We start from the raw sequence: 10,000 nt of genomic DNA, 5'->3' as shown, positions 1-10,000 counted from the left end.
GGTGTTACAGTGTGCTGAGGTGGGCTGCTCCACCATGCTCCAACAGCCGTGCTGGCATGTAGAGTGCCGCACTCACTCGGCATGTGCAGTCCAAGTCCTGGAAGAGACGGTCTGGCATTATGAGAGATGCCGGGTCTGCTATGATCTCTACGCACAGATCACTGATGACTCGGTAAGTAGACATATAATCTGGGTCTAGTGTTCTCTGTTTTATTGGATGAATGGTTTCTTTTATACATCTGGAGTTATTTTTACCTGCGTCTGATCAAGGATTCTCTTCCAGGCCCCCAAAGAGGTGAAAGATGCGGCACTCGCCACCCTGAAGGTTTGGGTAGGTGGCTTTGGAAGAAATGTAGGGAAAGCTAGGCCCTATATTCTTTCCCGGGATGTGGCTTCCGTTATCTACCCTAATTCGAAGACTTCGGCTGTGGCGGAGGAAGTCGCGGCGCCGTATCTTCAAGCAATTAACGAAGAGTTCCAGAGTTTGGAACCTTTAGAGGGACCCGAGGCAGAGGTAGTACCGGAAGTCGGCGGCTTGCACTTATCGTCTGAGCCGATGCAGACGGATCAGGTAGGTGAGGCAGTAGCTAATCCTTCTCCTTCATTCTCCTCCTCTGACTTCCCTCCTTTTCCTTCTCTTACTCCTTCTCCAGTCGCTTCTCGCGTCCCCTCTCGTACCCCGCCAGGGTTCGAGGGTTTTGGGAACGCTGACACAATTAAGGCAGCGTCTGTTCGGCCTAAGGTGAAGACCGTGAAGACTAAGCAGCTGCCTGCGAAGGTGAAGTCTGGCACCTTGGTCCCTTCTGCCGCGGACTCCACCTCTAAGAGTAAATCTAGCCGAAGCAGCAGCAAAGACAAGTCCTCACGTAGGACTAAGGAGAAGTTTGCTACTCCTTCTCCTGCTCCTTCACCGGCTTCTACCCCGATAGCTGCGGCTATTCTTAGTCCGGCGCCAATTCCATCACCGACTTTCCCGTCTACATCAGGGGAAGTGCCGGTTAACTTAGAGGTTCTGACTTCCCTTCTAATACAGAAAGTTAGTCAAGAAGTTTCCTCCCAGGTAGCTAGAGATATGGCAGCTCTTTCAGGCAGACTGGAATCGCACATGTCTCGTACGGACCAGTCAGTGTCAGAGCTGTCAGGGATAGTGAGCCAACACCAGTTGTTGATGTCTCAGACAGGTGGAAACCCACAGCTTTTATCGATCCTGCCTAATGCGGCCAATCTGCCTCCCTTTGAAGTAGGCAATCCGTGGCGTTTAGCTTTTGGAGCTGTTTTGCGTGACGGAAAGTTTACTATCGAGGGGTGCGGTACACGCCCTTTGGAATATTTTGAGTTTCACCCGACAGACTTGCAATCTCCTTTCTTAGGCTATGCAAGGATGACCAAGGAAGCTCTTGTAAGGGAAGACAAGGTTCCGGCTGAGACTCTTATCTTCCCAAGGGAAGTGGCTCAGTCAGCTTGGCTTAGGATTATGAAGGAGATGGAGTGTGTCAACACCAAGATCACTCCATTTAAAGGGAAGTATACCACCTTCACTATCCCAAAGGATCACCCGCTGCCTTGCACCACGAAGATCGCCGAGCTGACCCTGAAAGCTGCGGAAGAAGACAAGCCTCTTCCACAATTAAAGGAGACAGACTTGACGTCTTTGTTGGTGCCCGAAGATCCTACATACTGGCATCAAACTCTGGAAACTTTCCAGAAAGGAAAGTTGGAAACAGACTGTGCTTCAACACAATTTAATGAGAGACTCCTTAAACTACCTGAGCATCTCATTAAGGCGGAGTTTGAAGCAAGGTGTAGGCTGAGTCGTTCCCTTCACTCAGTCACTTCCGCGGAGATGATTGCTTCCACCTATCCGACCGCTCCGGAGTTTCAGGTCCTTACCAATTCGTTGTTAGGCACCTTTCAACACGACTTGTTTGATTTCGCTGTGGCTCGAAGAGCCTGCCGGAAGTTTTTCCTGAGACCAGCAACGATCAGACATGAGCCTAATAAGCTCATTAGATCTTCGATATGGGGACCTTCCCTCTTTCCGGAGGATTTAGTAGCTCAGGTTACTCAAGAGGCAGTGAGAGCCAACCAAACACTTGCAACCAGGTGGGCTCTTAAGTTCAAGCGTCCAGCAGACCCTTCCCTGGCAGGCACTCAGAAGGCCAAGAAGCCAAAGAGGTTTCAACAGAGAAGGTTTCAAAGATCTCCAGCTGTGAACCAACCTTCCACTTCCATGCCCCCGCCCCAACAATCATATGTGTGGGTACAGGCACCAGCACCACAGTCTAATCAACCCTTCTTCCATCACCGGCCTACAACCAGACTTATGAGGCACATAATTCCTTTCAGAGGTATGCTTCTAGAGGAACTAGAGGATGTGGTACCTCCAGACGGGTCGGCGGAGGAGGTGGAAGGCTCGCAAGAGCCAGACCCTACAGAGGAGGTAGAGGTTCAAGACCAGCTGCCAACCAATGAGACAGCCAAGGTAGGTGGGAGATTAGCTCAATTCAAGCACAGGTGGACATTCAACACCTGGGCTCACAGTGTCATATCGAAAGGTCTGGGATGGAAGTGGAAGAAGGGACCACCTCCCCCATACAAGTTTTTTCAAGACCGGACACCAGACCTAGTAGCTTTCACTCAGGAACTACTTCAGAAAAGAGCAGTAAAAAGAGTCAGGAACATCAAATTTCAAGGCAGACTATTTTCAGTTCCCAAGAAGGGCACAGACAAGAGGAGGGTGATTCTAGATCTTTCACGGCTCAATTCCAGTATAGTATGCCACAAATTTCGCATGCTAACCGTGACCCAAGTGAGAACCTTACTTCCCCGTGGAGCCGTCACCACCTCTATAGATCTTACAGATGCTTATTATCATGTGCCCATAGTAAGGAACTTGTCTCCTTACCTAGGGTTCAGGTTAGGAAGAGAAGCTTACTCCTTCCGAGTCATGCCATTCGGCCTCAATATTGCTCCCAGGATTTTCACCAAGTTGGCGGACGTGGTAGTCCAAGAACTTCGGAGTCAGGGAATTCTATTGGCGGCATATCTGGACGATTGGATAATTTGGGCTCCCAACAAAGAGCAATGTCTGGAATCAACCCACAAAGTCATGAGATTTCTAGAGCATTCAGGATTTCAAATAAATCTTCAAAAGTCAAGACTTGTCCCCAGCTCCAAGTTCCAATGGTTGGGGCTACAGTGGGACCTCCAGACACACAGGTTTTCAGTTCCTTGGGAGAAGTGCAAAGAGATTGCGAAAGCCACAAGGCAGTTTATAAGAAACAAACTAGCATCAAGACGGGCCCAGGAAAGGATTCTAGGCTCCTTACAGTTTGTAGCAGTGACCTAACCGGTACTGAAAGCCAGACTAAAAGACTTCAACAGAATTTGGAGAAGTCGAGCCAATATAGGTTTAAGAGACAAGCTGTCAAGAATTCCCCAGCTCTTACGCAAGAGTCTAAAACCTCGGTCTACAGCCAAGAGTTTAGCAAAGACAGTACCACTTCAGTTTCCTCAACCGGATCTGGTGGTTCATACAGACGCATCCCAAAGCGGATGGGGAGGCCATTCCCCTACTCAAAAGTTTCAGGGAAAATGGTCCAAGGCCTTCCAAAGATTTCATATAAATGTGTTAGAAGCTATGGCAGTTTTCCTTACTCTCAAAAGGATGAATCCAAAGAAAGGGATACATATCAGGTTAGTCCTCGACAGTGCAGTAATTGTTCACTGTATCAACAGAAGGGGCTCCAAGTCCAAGTTCGTAAATCATGTGATGATTGCGATCTTCTCTTGAGCACAAAAATTTCGCTGGCACCTATCAGCCACACATCTAGCAGGAGCCAGGAACGTAGTGGCAGATGCTCTGTCAAGGACATCCCCATTGGAGTCGGAATGGGCGCTAGACGCACAGTCGTTTCAATGGGTGTCCAAGCAGGTCCCGGGTCTTCAAGTGGACCTTTTTGCCACGGAGTCAAATCATCATCTTCGATGCTATGTGGCTCCCAACCTGGACCCTCTGGCCTTTGCCACAGACGCATTGTCCCTGGATTGGAATCTTTGGAAGAAGATTTACTTGTTTCCACCAGTCAGTCTCCTGATGGAAGTCCTTCACAAGCTCAGGACATATCGAGGGAAAGTAGCCTTGATAGCCCCCTGGTGGCCGAAGAGCAACTGGTTCCCTCTAATACTGGAATTGAAGCTCCGTCCCAGACGGATCCCCAATCCAATACTTTCACAAATAGTACAAACCAAGAAAGTATACGATTCCTCAAACATTCTACAAGCCCTAACTTTATGGAGTTTATGAAGATGGCAGCTCTTCATGATTCTGGTATTGATCCGGAAAATATTACTTTCCTGGAATCTGATAAGAGAGATTTTACTCTTAGACAGTATGACTCTGCTCTTAAGAAGTTGGTTAAATTTGTGAAAGAAAAGAAAGTGCGGGTTATGACAACTAATCTAGCAATTTCATTTTTTAAAGATTTGTTTGATCAAGGCTTAGGTCCTGGTACTATTACGACTATGAAGTCTGCCCTTAAAAAGATTTTCCTGGTAGGGTTTGGGATAGATCTAACTAGTTCCTATTTCTCCTCTATCCCTAGAGCTTGCGCAAGGCTGAGACCAATAGATAGGCCTTAGTCTGTTTCCTGTTCTCTAAATGAAGTTTTGAGGCTGGCTTCCAATATTGATAATGAATCCTGTCAGTATTTAACCCTACTTAGGAAAACTCTATTTTTATTAAGTTTAGCCTCAGGAGCAAGAATTTCTGAACTGTCGGCCTTGTCTAGAGATCCAGGCCATATAGATTTCCAACCCAATGGTAATGTTTTACTTTCACCGGACAAAACCTTCTTAGCCAAAAATGAAAGTCCACAAGATAGATGGACTCCTTGGTCAATAGTTCCTCTTCCTCAAGACTCTTCTCTCTGTCCAGTTCAATCTCTCAAAATTTATTTAGATAGAACGTCATTTAAGTCCTCAGGTCCCTTATTCATGAGAGAAAAAGGAGGAACGATTACTATGAGAGGTATCAAACAACAGATTCTTTACTTTATTAAACAGGCAGATCCTGACTCATTTCCCCTGGTTCATGATGTCCGGGCAATTGCTACCTCTATTAACTATTTTCAGCATATGAAATTTGAGGATCTTAAAAAGTACACTGGGTGGAAATCTTCGACAGTTTTCAAACGCCACTACCTTAAATCTCTTAATGCACTTAAGTTCCCTGCCGTGGCTGCAGGAAGTATTGTAGTTCCTGAAAACTCTTAACTTCCTCTTTCTCTGACGCCTCCTCTTTTATTTCCCACTTGCCTGCCTCACCTAGTTGTTCAACCCTGCTTTCCTCTCCCTCGGGCCTTCGACAGGCACGGGTGGGGCGGATTGTATTAGCTTGTTTAAGAGATCCTTTTGTACCAAGTACTGCTGTATTGTTTTGATTTTGTTTTACCTTTAGATTTTACAACTCCTGTAGTTGTACATACATTCGTTAATTGAGTTCTCTCATTTTTGTTAAAGCTTTGAGAAAGGTCTTTTGTTAACAATACAAGTTTTGTGTGTTGGGGTTTATATATATTAAAATTCTTTTTTATATTTAATTGGTTTAGTTCTCCTTCCTTGTTACTATATTTTCTTTATTTTCAGCTTGCCCCATTTCTCTGGTACAATTTCACCCGGCGACACGGCTTGATCCCAAAAAAGGGATTTTGACGGAGGAAAAATCTATTTTTGGGTGAGGAGCCGTGTCGCCCGGTGAACCCACCCTTCAGTACTATCTTGATCTCCCACCCGGTTGTGGTACAAGCTTGGGGTTGCTAACTCTAGATGTTGTAGATGGCGCTCGGGAGGAGGGTGTTGGTTGCGGGGAGGCGGCCTGTGTAACGGCGCCTCATGTTTCGGGGATTGTTGACGTGGATCTTTCTGTGGGGTTGAAGGAAACGGGGCTGTATTACTCGCCCCTGGTTTATACACGACATTTTTATTTATAAAAGTGCTCGCCTGAGGGTAGTAACCTCAGTCAGTCCCTTTGGTTTATTCTCTGGTATATTTAGCATTAGTTTTATATATTAGAAATGGCTAACGAGACATTTCACCGGGCAACACGGCTCCTCACCGGCCCAAAAATAGATTTTTCCTCTGTCAAAAATCCCTTTTATACATAGCATCACGTTTTATATACTTCGTGATCAAGTTATTCATATACTATATATATATATATATATATATATATATATATATATATATTATATTATATATATATATATATATATATATATATAGTATATATATATATATATATATATATATAATATATATATATATATATATATATACTATATATATATATATATGTATATATACATATATATATATATAACTATATATATATATAATTATAGATTATATAATATAATATATACTAGACTAGACTACACATATTACACACAATGGTACCTCAGGATACGAAATTAATCCGTTCCAAGGTGGCCTTCGTAACCTGAGTTTTTTGTATCTTGAACCGCATTTTACATGTAAATTGCCTAATTTGTTCCAAGCCCTACAAAAACACCCCAGTAAATTTTATAATAAAGATAAATTGGCCAATAAACAATGAAATACAACAATTTGGACCATTCAATACCTAACTTAAACTACATATATACTACTAATATGTACTACATACCTGTAAATAAAGTGTATTAGTTTACATGGTATACAAGAAATACTGTACATACATATGTATGTATGTAGTAAAATGTGGAACCTTACCTTTCGAGTGAGGCGATCTCTGAAAGTGGCAACAGAGGAGGAGGACAAATGGCAGAAAACTTGTATGTACACTTAACTTTACGAAACACATTAAAAAATGTCAGGAAACATTAACTCTAAACTTTACGAAACACATTAACAAATGGCACAAAACGTTAACACTTAACTTTACAAAAAACTTAAAATTAAATTTCTTTTTTTTTTGTCTTTTATTTTTACATTTTTGAAAACTTTTCTTATACTTTACGTTTTTTACAAAATTTCAATTTCTTCTCCACCGAATGGATGCCAGACCGTTTACGGAATTTATCAAACCACCCCCGAGAAGCCTTGAAGTCTGGGGTTGCCTTCGATGTCTCTTCTCCTCCGTCGTCTTCGGCCTGGGCAATCAAATCGTCGAAAATAGCGCTGGCCTTGTGGCAGATTGCCGTCTCAGTTATCGTATCGTCAGCGATTTCTTTGTCCTCAATCCATAGAAGAAGCAGCCTCTCCACCTCATCGTGCATGTGGCTCCTCTTGTTGGACAAAATAGTCACACCTTGGAAGGTGTAGCTGCTTTGATGGCTTCCTTCTGCTTAAGGATGGTGCCTATCGTCGACGGATTTCGGCCGTATTCCTTAGCAATCACACTCAACTGCATGCCAGCTTCGTACTTTTTAATTATCTCCATTTTTGTTTGCATAGAAAGCATCCTCTTCTTTCCATGAACTTCAGCAACTTTCTTGGGACCCATAACTATACTGTACGTAATTAAGTTATGTAGTAGTATACTAATTAAGTTCTCACACAGCACGATAAAGTAGTACAACGAAATCACTAACACAGATTTACGTTAACAAACGAAATCGTATATGTGAATGAACGAATTCTGCGTGCATACGATAACGCTGGTGCGAAGCAATGGCTGAAGAAGAACGCCTTTACATAGAGCACAATGGGAGAGATACTGACCAATAGGAGAGGAGGATCTTATGGCGGTGACTAGCATTAGGAACCAATGGGAGAGTGGGAGGAGTCTTCTCAGTTGGCGGCGCGCGAGTTTTAAAATTGTTCTTGGTGGTCCGGATGAATCTCGGGACTTTACAGCAACAACCTTTCATAACCTGAATTATTTTCACATGTAGAGCCAAAAAAATCTTTGTATTTGCTTTCATAACTTAAATTTTTCATAAGCTGGAACTTTCATATGTCGAGGTACCACTGTGTATAATTTTTACATAAATATACACTTTTTACTAGTTCAGTGTCATTTTGTCTTTAATTTGAAAATATTGGAGATGGTTTGTCATTGAGGAAATTGTTGCAATAGCATTACAGTGTTCAACATTTTAATCATTGAGTAATGTAAAGGTAATTTATAAATAGAAAAAAGAAATTTAGTAATATGTTATATGGAAATGAAGATTCTCTGTATTTTCAGGAATTTATTTAGTTTTTAAATGTTTTCTTTTTACAGAAACAAGTTAGTCAGCTAATAATGCGATGAAGTTTAACTCATTACAATATTTTAAAGTATTTTAGTAAAAAATATATATTGGATTGAAGAATCTCAGTATTGTTGACATATTTTTTATATATGGTGGGATCCATGTTCATGACACATGAAAGTGCTGTTGTGTCTGTCGGCCTGTTATGTTACTAAATCGCAATTAAACCATCGTATATCCTCATGCCTTCAGGGAAGTCGCTCTCCTGTAAAAACATTTAATGTGGCGTGGCCTAGATCATCTGTGGCTTGCACATATAACTGTAAATACGTAATCTCATCTTGACGTGTTAAAGGCTATCGTAAGTGGTTCATTGCGTATGACATCGAGGTGTTGCCTATTGATCACCAAACCCAGCCATTACAATGATCATGGTCTTGAATCGCCATAATGCTCTTGCGACAGAGTTGCCAAATAGCGCCAGATTTCAAAATGTTTGACAAAATATTTTAAAGTATGTTGCAATATTATTTTACTTGACTGTACCTTTTAGATCACGAGGGATTTATAGTGTATGGAACTGACCACAAGATCAACTTCTATGACAAGGATTTATATGTGGTACTAGTCCTTAATACAGTTTTTCCCAAGAACAGGTGACAATCCCAAGAGTCCATAGGATCTCTTGCAGAAGTTGTACACGTGGTTCAGAATCTGCTCCCTTCAACCACAGGTGAACCACTCATGATCAGCTGCAACCCAACCATATGCCCACCTTCATAGATAGCATTTATTGATATCCTTTGGCAGCAGTATTGTCACAACCAACGTGCTGCTGGTTTTCTCCTTCCCTTGAGAGTCCTCTTTTCTCAGATTTTCAGAATGCTGATAGAGGCTGCTACTAGACTTTGAGGCCATTGCTACTTGAACTTTACAGAGGAGGAATCCATGTGTGCCTGTAATCATATGGTGATGAAGGCAGTATTTCTATGAATGGAAGCTTGCTACTTTCTTTTAATGAGCAATGTTGGTAATATGATCTACATCAGACAATCCAAAGGGGTCTGAGATCCTGAGCAGTGATTAGAAAAGTAGACTATCATAGTCATCTAATAGCAGTACCAAACCACTGCACACTTTGCCTTTCTATCACTTTTGTATCCTGCCAGTGCATAGAGTAGAACATTTCATTAGTACATTGTCTCTGGATGACCAAGAGTTTCAGAAATAGTCTTCCAAACTTTTCTTGTCCAAGGCTATATCTAGTTCAGACAATTACAGAAAATGATGGATGACAAAACAGAACAAGCATGTCTGCATGGTCAACAGCTTTTTTAAACAGTAATATTTATCGTTATGTTGTCACAGCTTCCATGGCATGTGAGCAAGTTCACAAACTTTTTATCTCAGGGTTACAATGCATATAAGTTCAGATTTACAATATTTATGGTGTAGATTCTCTGAGTCGGTGGCCATTAAATCATTCATGTGGGTATTGTTGTTTTCTTACATAATTTCCCATTGGGCTTCAGAATTACTTTGGCATCTCCTGGTTTCTCTTTCGGAAGAAACCTGGATAGGTGCAGAGTCTGATACTGAGGGTCAGTTCCAAACGGTGGATCCTACAAGTCAGTGAGCCAGTTTGGCTTTCTAGTAGATTGGTCACTCCTGTCTAAATTAAGATTCAGGCTAAATTAGAAGTAGTATGGGTTTGTTATGAAACAAATATTATAGAGAAATACTTTTATCTTTCAAATCCATTAAATAAACTGTGATTTCCTTCCTCCAAGCTCCATTAAGTT

General features: G+C 42.1%; 1 protein-coding gene across 2 annotated transcripts in view; it reads left to right on the top strand.

Moving 5' to 3' along the window:
• LOC135216783 (enoyl-CoA hydratase EchA19-like) overlaps positions 1 to 10,000 on the top strand; it is a 346,923-nt gene that overhangs the window by 263,449 nt on the left and 73,474 nt on the right. The gene's annotated exons all lie outside the window — the stretch shown is intronic.

The sequence above is a fragment of the Macrobrachium nipponense genome, chromosome 19 (assembly GCF_015104395.2).
Source record: "Macrobrachium nipponense isolate FS-2020 chromosome 19, ASM1510439v2, whole genome shotgun sequence".
Lineage (NCBI taxonomy): Eukaryota > Metazoa > Arthropoda > Malacostraca > Decapoda > Palaemonidae > Macrobrachium > Macrobrachium nipponense.
This window is presented reverse-complemented; position numbering and strand designations above follow the sequence as displayed.